Genomic DNA, 14,813 nt, shown 5'->3' with positions numbered 1-14,813 from the left:
CTCTACCTTTCCTTTCTCCTGCTTGTATTCCCCTTCTTTCTCTGCTTTTCTCTCTCCCTCCTTTTCTCTCCTCCTCAAAGCCGATTCCTTTCTCTCCTCTTTCGGCCTCCCCTCCTGTCTCCCACTCTACGCTTCCTTTTCCTCCCTGTATTCCCGTTCTCTCTCTTCCCTCCTTTCCTTCTCCTCCCCTTTCGGCCTTCCCTCCTGTCCCCTCCCCTACTCTTCCTTCTCCTCCCGTATGCTTCTTCTTTGTCCCCCAGACCGTCCCCTCCTCTCCCCCTAAACCTGACCCTCCGCTCTCCTCTTTCCTGTCCTGTCCCTATCCCGCTACTCCTTCTATCCCCCCTCTCTCCCTTCTCTGTCTGCTGTCCCTCTGCCCCTCTCCCGGCCTTTCCCTTCCCCTTTCGCTTTCCTCCCTGGTATCCCTCCTCTCTTCCCGTTCTCTCCATTCCTTCTTTCCCCTCAGCCGCGGGGCTGGGGGTGCCGGGCAATAATAAAGCCCAGAGGGCCGGAGCCCGGCGCCCCCGGCCCCGCTGGAGCCCCCGGCGGTGTCCCCATGCAGTTCCCATGGTTGTGAACGCCGGGGACACCGCCGGGGCTCCGCTTCCCCCATCACACGGGGGCCCCTCGTTTGGAGGGGGTCCCGGGGGTGATGGGGGATCGGGTTTGGGGACCCCCTTGTTTGGGGGGGGGTCCCGGGGTGGGTGGCCTCCTCGTTAGGAGGGGGTCCGGGAGGAGGGGGGGGTTAGGAAGGGCCCCCTCATTAGGAGGGGGTCCTTGGGGGTTAGGAAGGGCCCCTCCGGAGGAGGGGTCCCGGGGGGGGGGCGGGCCCCTCCGGAGGAGGGGGTCCGGGGGGGGGGGGGGGGGGGGGGGCAACCCCCTCCTGGCCCCGCCCCTCCCCGGACCCCCTCCTCCGGACGGGGTCCCGGCCCGGCCCCCTCCCGGGGACCCCCTCCTCCGGACCGGGGCCCGGGGGGGGGGGGAGGGCTGGTGGGGTGGGGGGGAAGCAGAGGGGGGCACGTCACTCTGCGGCGTAAAACACGTGTAAAAAAAAACCACACACACACGAACGGCCCTCCCGTCCGCCCCCCCCCCCCCCCGGCCCCCCGGAGGGGGGGGTCCCCGGGGGGGCCGGGCCCCCGTCCGGAGGAGGGGGGACCGGGGAGGGGGGCGGGGCCAGGTGGGGGGTTGCCCCCTCCCCCCCGCCCCCTCCCCGGACCCCCTCCTCCGGAGGGGGCCCGCCCCGCCCCTCCGGGACCCCTCCTCCGGAGGGGGCCCTACCTAACCCCCCAAGGACCCCCTCCTAATGAGGGGGCCCTTCCTAACCCCCCCACCACCCCCCGGGACCCCCTCCTAACGAGGGGGCCGCTGTAACCCGCACCCCCCACCCCCCAGTGTGATGTTGGGAAAGCCGGAACCCCGGCGGTGTGGGGCGGTGCTTTAGACTGGAATGGGGGGACCCGCAGAACGGGTCCGGCCCCGTGTGGGGATCCAGCGAGGGCGGGGGCGCCGGGCTCCGGCCCTCTGGGCTTTATTATTGCCCGGCACCCCGAGCCCCGCGGCTGCGAGGAAAGAAGGAGAGCGGGGAATGGAGAACGAGAATAGGGGAGCGGAGGGGTACGTGAGGGGAAGGTGGGGAGAGGTCGGGGTGTGCAGGGCGGCAGGGGACGGGGCCGGGGGAGCCCGGTTCGGGAGGGAAGGGAGAGGATGGAGGAGTAGGGTAAGGTAGGATAGGGGTGAGTAGGGGAATAGAGAGGTGGGATAGGAGGGGGGGCGGGGGGCGGCCGTAGGGGGAGGGAGGGGAGGGCTAGGGGGGAGAGGGAGGGGGTTGGGGGGGGGGTGGGTGTGGGGGGTGGGGGAGGGGAGGGAGGGAGGATAGAAAGGAGAGGTATTGAGAAAAATAAATACAAAAGAAAAGAAATGCAGAGGAAAATATAGAGAACAGAAATATAGGGCCCCGGCCGGACAGAACCTACCCCACCGAACGCCGAGGAGCAAATGGCTCCGCCGGGCCCTCCCCGCGCCTTAAATCCCCCAAGGCCCCGCCCCGCGCAGGCGCACTGGGGTCCCTCACACCTGTGCAGGCCCCGCCCCTCACACCTGTGCCGGCCCCGCCCCCGGAGCCCCGCCTCCCCCCCGCCCCCGCCCGCCCATAAAAGCCGGCCAATCGGCACTTGTCCCGCTTTCTTCGGGGGATGCTTGTCTCGGGATGCTGCGGGAGCGTCGGTCGGAGCGCTGCGAGGAGATCCGGATCGGGAACCGCTGCTGGTGCTGCGTGGAGCCCAAGGCGCTCAGGTAAGACCGGGATTGGGATCTAGGCCCGGAGATTCGGGTTCTGGTCCTGCCGGTGTCTGCTGTGGGAGGCGGGCAGGGTGTGGGTACTAGGGCTGGATGGTCGAGGCGGGACTGGGGCTGGGATCGGACCGGTATCGTTGCAGGTGGGAAGAGCCACTCCGGGACGGGTGCTGGGACCGAGCCCGGCGCTACCACTCCCTACTTCGGCCGGTGCGGGGCTGGGGTCCCGCCGGGGCTGGATGATCGAGGCGCGGGATTGGGGCTGGGATCAGCATCGCTGCAGGTAGGAAGACCCGCTCCAGGACCAGCGCCCAGTGCTGCCGCTCCTGCTCCGGCCGGCGCGGGGCTGGGGTCCCGCCGGGGCTCTGGGCAGCGGGGAGCCTGGGCTATGATGGTGCCGGGCCGCCAGGAAGACGGCGCTTCCCTGGAGTAGCCCCTGGATCGCGGCTGGAAACGCGTAGGACACGGAGACCGCCTGTGGCAGCCCCGGGACCCCACGGGCCCCGCCGCTCCCTCAGCGCCGCCGCCCGCCCCGCGGGGCGCCCCCTGGCGGACACGGCGCCGCCCCTCAGCCCTGCGGGAACACCGAGCTCCCCTCACGGCCCGGCAGCACCGCGGGCACCGCGCTCCTCTGTACCGGGACACCGCACTCCCTTGTGAGAGCCACAGCGTCCGCATCCCCGGGGGATCCCCGCCAAACGACCGGGGCTGTAGCGCTGGGGCCGCTGCTCCCGCTCCGGCAGTGCCCGGTGTGGGCCTGGACGAGGCCAGAAGCCCCCACAAGGGCTGGCAGCCCTCACGTCCTTGGCATCTGCAGGGAGGAGCTGTGCAGGCAGCTGAGTGCCAAACACACGTCCTGGCACGGGCACCGGGGTACCGGGACAGTGCTGGCATAGACACGGCTAAAGGGCTGCCTATGTCCCTTCAGCCCGGACAGACGCCACCGACAGCACAGAAGGACCCCAAGGAGCAGCTAGCGTTACCTGGAATGGAGGCACGGGCCGTTTGCAGAGGGCCTCAGACAGCAGGTCCCGTTTCTGACCTCCCAGAGCTCCCACACAGCACCAGGTATGTCTCAGCTACCCCAAATCTCCTCTCTCCTTTCCAGCCTGAGGCTATCGTCCCTCAGCAGCATTAAAACCAAGGCCATCTTCCCTCACAGATATTGAATCCCAAGCAATATACCTTGGAGGTGCCGTAAAATCAGAGGTTCGAGTGGGATGAAGTTTGGAACTTTCCAGGGAGCCAGCTGGAAGTGCAGAAGTGAAGGAAAACTTTTGCAGGTGGGTCCCACTGGAGGTGTGCTGAAGGCAGGGATGTGCATCCCTTTCCTGAGGGGAAAAATGTGCAGAGGCTGCTGCTGAGGCTCTGAAAGGAGCTGGGCTTCTTCAGGGAGAGGTGTGCTGCCTCAGCACAGGCTGGGAGTGCATCCAGCCACTGCCTTGTGCTGCTTTAAAATATCAACTGGAGCCTGAGCTCTGGTGAGGGGGGTGAAATCAGCTGGGCTCCAGGGAACTCTGTCAAGTGACCCCAGGGACATCAGTGGAGCTGGGGGATGAGGGTTTTAAATAGCAAGTTCTATGGAATATAGACCTGTCCTTGTCCCAATCCCACTCAGCTTCCCTGAAATCTCTGCTGGCTCCTGACACAGCTGGTATAAAAGTGGTACCTCTGCATGGGAATTTCCACTCTCCATGAGGTGCTGTCAGGTTATTCCAGCAGGAATTCATCAGGGAATCTGGGGCTGTGGGTATAACTCATCTGAACTAGCAAAGCTGATACCAAACCCCAGATCCAGGCACCACACAGGGAACAATCTTTGTGCTGCCCTGTCAGCTAAAACCCCCGGGCTGGGAAATTTCAGCAGTCAAATGCACGGAATAATCTAAATGCCAGCAGCCAGCATTCCCCAGAGGGACAGTCCAAGTCCCAGGGTGACACCTGGTGTCCTTCCCCTGCTGCTGGTGGGACAAATTCTCCTCAGAATGGGCGGGAGCTGGGAGCAGGAGGGGCGGAAGAGGGCGTGGGGAAGTGCCGGGGAGATGAGGCCGCTGGAACGTCAGCTGAATCGGCTGAAAACATTCCTTCCCTGCAGGAGCCAGAGCAGATCCCTCCTGGCCAGGCTGGTGGGCAGCCACTGGATCTGCTCTGGGGAAAACACCCTGTCCCTGCCAGGAGCCCTGACTCTGCTTTCCCTCCCAGCTCCTGGGCAGTGTCAGGGCCACCGTGAGGGAGTTCAGACCCAAAAAACCCCACAGCCCACAGAGTGAACGATCCCAACAAAGAAATCCAGTGGGGTAATAAAAAACCTGTTAAAAAGGCTATGGCAACACTGTAATGGGATTCCCAGGAACCTTCTGGTTTGCTCCTGGTTCTGCTTTTATGTGGTTTTAGTTCCTCAACAGGCAACTTGTAGGATTTATCCTGGGACTCAGAGGTTGTGAAGGGGTGGCTTTGGATTGGCCTTCACCTCTGGTCCCACTTGGGCCGAGCTGGGCGAACTCATCCCCTCAGCTTTTCCCTCCAAAATATCCCTTACTCATTTCCCTGCAGGTGAACTCGGGTTTTGCCCCAAACTGTCCCCTCCTCACCTGCCCATGCCCTCACGGTGTCCCTTCTGTTCCCCACAGGTGCCCTGGTGACACCAGGGAGGTCCCTCTGCCTTTCTCCTGCCCCTCTGCAGCCCCAGGCCGCTCCTCTGCTCGCTCTCTCTGCCCTTGTCCCACACAGCGGGGCACAAAGGGGAAAGGGTTCATTAATGTAATCAATTCTGCAATTAATTAATTAATTAACTCTGCAACTAATTAATTATTTCCAATTCCCCAGTGAGAAGAACATGAACTCACAGCCACCGAGGCCTGACAGGTTCCTGCAGTGAGAGCTCAGCGCACATCCACAGGGGTAAGTCCAGCACCAGAAAGACAAAAGAAAACACAGGAGAAAAATGTGATTTATTTTGCTTCTAAGTTATTTCAAGTTCTTAAAGCCCAGCCAACATTGGCTCTTGATTTTGGTTGGGTGAATGTGAGCAGTGGGCACAGGTCATGCCATTCGTGGGGGCAGAAAAAGTAGATTGAGCTCTCCTTGTTTCAAGTTATTAAAAAAGATTTAGAACTCTTTAAACACAACACCCTTCAATTACCATAATGTTTCTTCCATGATTTTAACTGATTCTCAGTATATTTTATAAAACTTAAAATAACACTTCCTCCTTAACAGACTCATAAAACATTAGACAAAAAGTCCTAATACCAGTCTCAGGCTTACACAAGAGACCCTCCCCATAACCAAACCAAAAAATCAAACTAATGTCCCAAAGGTAGACCTTATTAACATTAAAAATACAACTCAACCATATCCAAAAATAACTCCAAAGTTATTTCCTCCAAACACCAAATACTCAAATTCTAAATCCAAAACTCTTTAAAAAGTAACAAAACCCATTAAAAATACTTCAAATATAAAAACCTAAACATATAAGTAAACATTACTCAAAGCCCACAAAAAATATAGAACAATCTAATCAATATCCTAAATAAAAAAAAAACCCCATTATACAAATTAGTACCGTTCTAAATATAACATAAATAAAAATCTTTTACCAAGAAACATAGCTCCCAATAAATAAAACTACAATGTAAAGATAGAGGTAATAATAGTAACTCAACAATCTAAAGTTTCTCCAAAACACTTTAAAAACTTCAATATTTATAAATAACAACCTTCAATAACTCAAGTATTAATAAAATCAAACCAAATTAAATTTCACTACATTAAAGTCTAAATATTCTTACATTTCATTTTATCACTGTAATGTTCTATTAAACTTAGGTTTATTATTCCTTACTATCAGAATTAATTAATTCTAAATCTTATTTAATGAAACTTATCCTAAATTTTATTAAAAATCATTTATCTAAACTATAAAGTATATAGTTAATTTTCTTAAAAAATTAAAACAACTCAAATTAAAACAACTAAAATAAAACACTAACAAACACCTACTCGTAAGTAAAAAAAATAGTTTATTACATCATCCATTTCATAAAAAATTCTATTCTTCATTACAATCTCTAGTTTTTATCTTTTATAAATAACACCAAAAAATAGCAATTACTATTAATATCATACTATTTGAAAATTTTTACTTTATTTCCCTAATATTTAAATATTTTTTAAAAGTTATCCTAACTTCTCCAAACACTTACTACTAATAGACTAATTATAGAAAATTATTAATTTTATAATAAACATTATTTATAAAATATTATTATAATATTTACAACTGACTTTCACATACTTTACCATCTCTCTATATAATTACCAAAACCACAAAATTTCAAAATCCCACTTTTTTATTCTCTAACTACTTATACATCTCTCAAACCAAGTTAACTCCCTAACTCATCTCTACACTAACACTATAATTTACCCTAATATTATCTCAGAATTTTAAATATTTTTCAAAGTTAAAAACAATTAAACTTTATTAAAAACCTCCTCCAAACTATTAATCTTATAACTTTCCTCAGTTATTATTACAAAAACACTTCAATAAAAAATCCAACTACAACATTAGTTTATTTTTCTAAGTTTCATACTTTCAGTCTCTCCTACAACTACATTTCCTCCACCCTCACACTTTCAATGTTTAAATCCAAACCGACAATCCTGTCTATAATCACTTTCAAATCTTTAAAAAATAAGTTTACTATATTCAAAACATCTCTATTCTAAAAAAACTTTAAAAACCCCAATTATTAAATAATTTAATTAATCTTTAATCCTAAAATTTTTACTTATAACTACTATTTTTAAAAACCTTATATAAAAATGTATTAAGTAACATCCACCAATTACAATTTAAACTATAACCAAACCCTAACTCTACCTAAATAAAATAATTAACAACAATCCCAAATATTTGCTACATCAAAAATAAAATTCAAATAATTTTAACTTAACAATTTAACTTTATTAACATAACAGCTGAACCTATTTTTAACAATTAGGTAACCTTCCACTAATTTAAAATTCATCAACTGTTACAAACTTGAAAATAATATTTTAAAACTTAATAAACAATATTTTAATACTTAATAAATATATCATTTCACATGTCACTAATTATATATATAAACTAAATAATTCCTAATTAATTTAATTTTTTTCTTTACTGCATGCATTATTTTATTCTAATATTTCTTCATACTTATAACAAAAAAATTATAATAACATCTTAAATAGGTATCTCACAAATCTCTATGCAATTTTATAAACCAAAATGTATCAGTAGTTTATTTCTCATATGAAAACATGAAGTTTACTTACATCTCAGCAAGTACAAAAACCCAGGTAAATTTCAATAAAAAACATAAAACCACATCACACGAAAAACCACACTGAGCACTCCACCACTAAAATACCAATGTAAATGACACAATGGCAATAGAAATGGAAATTACACCAGAATTCCAACTTACACCTAACATCTTGTATTACACCCACCAAAAACTATAAACTTTAAGTTTCTGTATAAATATAAAAATCAATAGTGTAAAATTCTTATTAAATAATAACTTAAAAATATAAAATTCAATCAAATATTATGCCTCTATTTAGTTTATTTACTTTTAATTGTACAACTTTACCAATTGACCAACCTAAACCAAACATTTAAACAACTTCAACTAAAGTTTCAAGTTTAAATACTTTGTATTTATCTATCACTACTCAAAAAAATTCATTCTTTACTTACCTAATCAATATACCAATTACAAATAATCCATATAATGAAAAAAGTACATTATTAACGCTTAATATAAAAATAATTACCAATATAAACCTTTAAAAATAATTTATCCATCAATGCTAATCAAAATATAAAAATAATTTTAAACCTTGAAACTTGAAACAACACATCACTTTTTATGCCACCTATTACTTAACAACACTAAAACGATTAAATAAATTAAAATATTATCTAAATAAGCAATCTAACACTACATCCTTTACATGAAATAACTTTTTAACAGATATCAAAAGTATTAAACACGCAGTTTTACAAAACAAAACAACAATAAACAATAAATTTTCTTGTATTAACACATAAGCACAAATATAAAAAAATTAATGAAATATTTTCTATAAATGTATCTAATAACTCAAAATCTATTTATAAAAATATACAACTTTGAAAAATATCAAAAATAAGAATGAGTAATAAAACCTAACTAAACAATTTACTAAATTAAATTTAACACCATAATTAACAAATATAACAATTTTATATTTTAAATACATTTTATTTGTTATAATACTACTACTAATAACACCTTATTTACATTAATATATACAACCAATACGTAACAAATCTATTAATAAAAATTCCTTAACACAGAGAGGGGAGACGTGGGGATTGGAAAACCAGAAACTTCCAGAGACACCAAAAGATTTGATCTGCAGTCTGGGAAGAAGCTTGGATTGATGTCAAAATACAATACACAGGCATTAACAGAAAAAGAATACATAAAATAATTGTGTTTCTAGGGGTGTAAGTAAGAGCATGCCTTAAGTCAGTGAGGAACTGTAGAGGTGAGGTGGTGAAGGGTTTATAATGTGAGGGTGGGGTTGTCTAGAGTAAAGTAAGAGTTGAGAATTATAACAAAAGCATCTGTGTGCAAGTGAGAAGCCATTGGACAAAAGTGTCCACAGTGCAGCAGAGTTAAGTGAAGGTGATAGGCCAGAAAAGCAAAATAAGCCCTGTGGCAGCTGTCTGTTGGGTTAGGAAGTTACACATTGCCTTCTAGCAGAGAACTGTGACTGCTCTTGAGCTGCAGCCAGCTACTTACTCTGTAAAGTCTGCTGGCCTCTGAGGCTGATGCCTGTCTGAGCAATAAACCCTTCTCACCCAGAGGCAGTGCCATCCCTGCATTGCTGACAAGGATGGCTCCGGGCAGGGCTGTCTCTGTGTCCCTTCCAGCAGGCAGGGATGGGGCTGTGTCACACACATCGTGTATGGAAAATCCTTTCCTTAGGAGTTTTCCTCCTGAGAAGCTGAGAGGCCCCAGGAACAAAACATAACCATTGATTATCTGCTGCTGTGGAATGCAACAGGTGCATCTGTGATTGGTCTCATGGGGCTGTTGCTAATTAATGGCCAATAGTTGTTTCTAATTAATGGCCAATCACAGTCAGCTGGCTTGGACTCTCTGTCTGAGCCACAAGCCTTTGCTGTCATTCCTTCTTTTTCTATTCTTAGCTGGCCTTCTGATGAAATCCTTTCTTCTATTCTTTTAGTGTAGTTTTAATACAATATATAATAAAATAATAAATCAAGCCTTCTGAAACATGGAGTCAGGTCCTCATCTCTTCCCTCTCCTGGGAGCCCTGTGCACCCTGTCCCAGGGCTGGGCTGTCAGGAATGGCATTCCCCAGGCAGTTCATGCCAGCAGAGAGGAAAAGAGGAGCCCTGTGTCCCTCTGACTTACCCCACAGCGTGGGCAGCACCAGAGCCCTCCAGCGCAGAGCCCTGGTGCTGAGGCCTCTTGGCTTTGGCTGCTTGAACACCGAAGCTTTTGGCAAACATGGGAGGAGTTTGATGATTTTTCCTGTCCTGAAAGAGAGGAGGAAGAGAAAATTAAGTCCACTGTGGAAGTCAAAGGATCCAGTTTTCACACTTCTGCTCTGATGGCTCACTATGGGGTTTTATCCATGAGAGGTGACACCAATTCAAACACAAAAGTGCCCTTTGCCAGCATTTTCATTCCTAACTATTTCAGACATTAAAAGGAAGCTCATCTTTTTCTTATTGCATTCTTTGCCTGATTTTAATAGAACCATTTTCATCCCAGATCCCACTTGTCAGTCCTTTACCACTGGACTTTGTACAAAGGGGTGGTGTATCACAAGAAATCCCAAAGAGAAACCCCTCCAAACCTGCCAGGGGAAGGTCCAAGGCACTCCAGAGCACAGCCAGCTGTTCCTGCCTTGTCAGGCCACACAGTCCTGTCACATGCAGCTGAGCTGTGCAGGGACCACACAGAGACATCCTGGGCAGCACCTGGAAACAACAGGGGAAAGGCAAAACGAAAATGTTTACTGTCAGAAAATGAGTGACTGTAATCAGAACTTCTGGACAAATTTAGTAACACCACTTTCATATGATAAATATGGGCCATGCCCATCCTTCCAGCCAGGTGAAAACAGGAGGGAGAACTACAGGAAAAGCAGGAAGGCAGAGTCCCTTATTTGGATACATTTCCCAAAATCTCTTCTGCCTTGTACACTCTTTGTGCTCTTTAAAAGAATGGATTGCTGCTAAAAAAATAAAATTTTATCAGCCACAGCCAGGACAAGGTGAGCTACAGCTGCAGAGCCGGGTGTGGGGGGAGAGCTGGAGAAGTGAAGGAACAGGCAATCTTGTCAAAAATAAAACTTGTTTGGATTCGCCAGTGCTGGGAACAAGGAAAACGCGTTGTCCTGGATGCATCAAGGACACAATGGTCCTGGTTTGGTCGTTGTCCTTTGCTCCTAAGCTTTGGCTTCACCCCCTCTCCAGAGGAGCAGGGAATTCCTGCAGGGCAAGGGCGAGTCTGGTCCCACTGCAGGGATGTGTCCAGGAAAGGAGGGGAGCTGTCTGGAGTAACTGAGCTGTTAGAAGCCTGTGTCACGGGGAGCTGAGGCTGGAAATCCTCACTCAGGATTGCACACCTGGATGTGCCAGGAAGCACGTGCACACACACGTGCCCACTTGTGTGATATGTCAGTCAGAGCCATGTAACCCAGCAACTTGCTCCTCACTGCACCACTTAGAAATACATTAAAAACAGGAAAAAACCAAACAAACCTACCAAACAACAATCCACAAAAGAGAGGGCTTCGTGCAGCATCAACTTAATGTTCTGCTCAGTGATGGACAGAAAGAAGGAGGAAAGCTGTTCTTCCAGTACTGCCAGTTCTGGACCAAGCAGCTTGAAACAGCCAAAATTGCCCTCACCTGCAGCTTCCCTCCCTGCCCTGACCTGTGAGGGACCAGAGGCACCACCCAGCCCCAGCCTGGCAGCACTCACACCCACTGCTAGCACGGACATCTTCACGTTCCCTCTTTGGCCAAACAAACCCCAGATGGTTTTGCTTTCCTGTCAGACTTGGCAAATTTCGCTGACATTTATGCAGACAGCAGACACCCTGTGTGGCTCTGGGGTCAGATCCCCTTTGGCACAAAAACCCCAGAGAAGATTGGAAGGAATCCGATAAATCTTCCTCGCACAAAGCACCAATTTATCAGATTATGCTCTTTTCTGACCCAGAGATGGGGCAACTGAGGGGCATTTTAAAAACTATGATTCCATGTTCAGTCTCATGACAACGGTGAGACAATACAGACGTTATAATCCACGCCATCACAATCAGAAGCCAGCTATTGCCTAATTCCAATGCACTCTAAGTGTTTCTTGGCCTAGCAGCTTTTGCCACACCATGCTGTAAATGCCTTAAGGCCAATCATCTAAAACTACCCCTCGTGAATCTTACTACAACGCATCTTTCATAGTTCTGTTTCTCTAAGGTATCTAGTCTTATTTACAAAGTCATCCTTTAAAACTTCTAGCTTCAGTTCTCTCTCAGCAATGTCTGTCCTATTCCGTGGCATTTCTAAGTCAGCATTTCTTATCTCAAATTTCCATACAGACACACACTATGTGAGCCTTCTGTCAAACTCTGAAAGTTTCCTACACATCCATTTCCCTCACCAGAGCTGTTCCTGCCCAGCACAGGGGCTCTGAGTGCTGCTGCAGGGCACAGGGTCTGAAGGAGCACTGCAGCTGTGACATTAAAGCCAGCAAAAGCAGTTACCCAGCAGAGAGAGATCCTCACCTGGTCTGATGGCTGAATCCCTGTGGCTCATCCTCACAGTGTCCCTGCTCCAGGGAGGATGACCTGGGGCCACACGCTGCCCTAGCAGCAGAAGAGAAAGGGTTAATGAAGCTTTTTGGACGCATTCTGTCCCCAGAGGGGTTTGACACAGGCACGGGAAGCTCTCACACACAGATTATCCTGAGCCAGAGCACTCCAGGGCATCCTTGAGACAGAGAGCAGGAAAAAGACACAGCTGCAGAACTGATCCTGCTCCTGCTTTCCCAGAGGGGCAGGAACACCATTTCCTCCCGACCCCGAGAGCCCCAAGGACAATCACTTATTGGGGTGGCACTGAAGCTGCCACTTTTCTGGCACTCTTGCCCTAGAACCACCAGGTTTCTGTGGGAGCAGGAGTTATTTGTGCAGTTCAGAGGCTGCACATCCCTAGAGCATTCCCTTAGGGACACAGAGCTTCCCACGTGCATTCTGTAGCCCAGTTTGTAATCTAAGTGCATTTCAAGAGAGTTTAAGTGGGAATGAGGTGGCTCGGTGCCAGCACAGCATCAGGTATGGGGCATGAGGAGACTCACCAGACGACATTCCCTGCAGACTCTCCCCTCTCAGCACTCCAGCTGCAGCATTCACATTTCTCACCGAGTTCTGTTTCCAGAACTCCCATCAGGAAACTGGCGGCCGCTTCCAGATGCAAATCCCCAAGGCACCGCTGCTCCTCTCCCCCCCGAAACCCCCCTTTCCCTCCATCCTTTCCTCCTTTTATAACCACGGCTCCACCCAGGATTCACAGGGAGGCTCCCAGGTGCTTTGGAGACCCAAATCATTCCAGGTGTTTCAGGAAATAAACAGAAATAAGCTCGTCCCTTTTGGGGTAACGAATTATCTTTTTCCCCATTCCCCCTTCTGTCTCCCGTTCCCTAAGGCAAAACACCCGGCTCAGGTGGGGGCCAGGGGGAAAATGTCAAGTCCAAAACCAAACCAAACTTGTTTTTCCATCGGTTTCCGCCAGGACTGTTCAGTTTTTCCCACTGTTCCTCGGCCACAGGAGCAGCTTCTCTCTGGGACCCGTGGGGTGGGCACGGGGACACCCATCCCGCTGCCTCCCGAAAACGGAGCCCATCCCATAAAACCGCGGCTGGGAGCGCGGCACGGCTGTTACTCCGTGAAACGCGATCCCAGAGAGCCGCAGACTCGTCCCGCACAGCAGCGGGGTCGCACGCAGCGGTGCCGAAAGCGCTCACGGCCCCTGTGGGTGCCGCCGCGCCCGGGCGGCCCCTGCGCGCCTCTGTCCGCTCCGGCCGCGCCCCCCAGGGCACCGCCCGCTCGCTGCCGGCGCTGCTGCCCCAGCCAGGGGCACTGTCCCCGTTCTCCCGGCGCTGCTGCCCCAGCCAGGGGATGGTCCCCGTTCTCCCGGCGCTGCTGCCCCAGCCGGGGCACTGTCCCCGTTCTCCCGGCGCTGCTGCCCGAGCAGGGGATGGTCCCCGTTCTCCCGGCGCTGCTGCCCCAGCCAGGGCACTGTCCCCGTTCTCCCGGCGCTGCTGCCCCAGCCGGGGCACTGTCCCCGTTCTCCCGGCGCTGCTGCCCGAGCCGGGGCACTGTCCCCGTTCTCCCGGCGCTGCTGCCCCAGCCGGGGCACTGTCCCCGTTCTCCCGGCGCCGCTGCCCGAGCCGAGGGCACTGTCCCCGTTCTCCCGGCGCCGCTGCCCGAGCCAGGGCACTGTCCCCGCCCGCGGTGCCGAGGCACTTCCCCGTTTCCGGCGCCTGCCCGAGCCAGGGCACTGTCCCCGTTCTCCCGGCGCCGCTGCCCGAGCCGGGGCACTGTCCCCGTTCCTGGCACAGGGACAGGGCGGCCGAGGGAGCGACCCCCGCGTTCTGCAGGGCGGACTCGGGGCTGGGCAGGGCGGAACCGCAGCCCTGCCACCTTCTCCCGGGACAGCAGCTGCCCTTGGTCATTCCTGCTGCTCCCAGGGAGAAAAAAACGCTTTGGGAATTTGCTTCTGGTAACAGTCATCAGTTGTCTGACGGGAGTCCCTGAAATAGAACTGAGTATCTGTGACAAATGAGGGTGCTAAAGATGGAGTGATAGCAGAGGGAACCTTGTTCCTGCCAGTTACCGTGGGAAGAAAGCAATTCCCGGCCTTCTTATACTTGGAAAACAGGGAAAGGGAATTCTGCGTCCTCTCCTGCTTAGGATGTACATCTTCACTGTCCTAAAAAGGGACCATTTGAGGCTTTAGAGAGATTGCCGTGGGTCACGGATCTGCTGCCTCGGCAGGGCAGAAGGCGGAGCTGCTGTTCGTGATTGTGACAATGACCCGAATAATTAGAGAGCAATGGGAAGTTGTTCAGCGCACCGGCAAGGATAGAGAATGTCAGCCTGACTGGTGTCACAAGTAGGGCTGGGACAATGACCCTGAACACCCCAAAAAGGTAAAGAAACCCTGAGCTGTGATCAGACCCCATAGGGGCGATTTATTGGAAGCGCCAGTAAGGAACAACGGGAATTCCCTGGCCCTCAGCTTGGTCCCGCCTGCCCACAGCACCGCCCTCGGGAAGTGCTGCTCTTCCCGGCTGGAAAGCCAACAAACATTTTTTCCTCCGTCCCTTAAAACTCTTCTCTGAAAACCTCTGTTCTCCCACGCTTCT

The 14,813-nt window shown here is 49.9% G+C and overlaps 1 long non-coding RNA gene across 1 annotated transcript; it reads left to right on the top strand.

Annotated features, from left to right (window-relative positions):
* The first annotated feature begins 2,780 nt into the window (after positions 1-2,780).
* On the top strand, positions 2,781-9,395 carry LOC115907703. Its single transcript, XR_004061064.1, has 4 exons — positions 2,781-3,363; positions 3,458-3,578; positions 5,122-5,196; positions 9,333-9,395. It is a non-coding gene; the product is annotated as an uncharacterized LOC115907703 (long non-coding RNA).
* The last annotated feature ends 5,418 nt before the right edge of the window (positions 9,396-14,813 follow it).

The sequence above is a fragment of the Camarhynchus parvulus genome, chromosome 1 (genome assembly GCF_901933205.1).
Source record: "Camarhynchus parvulus chromosome 1, STF_HiC, whole genome shotgun sequence".
Lineage (NCBI taxonomy): Eukaryota > Metazoa > Chordata > Aves > Passeriformes > Thraupidae > Camarhynchus > Camarhynchus parvulus.
Note: the sequence above shows the minus strand (reverse complement) of the source record. Positions and strands in the feature narration are given on the sequence as shown.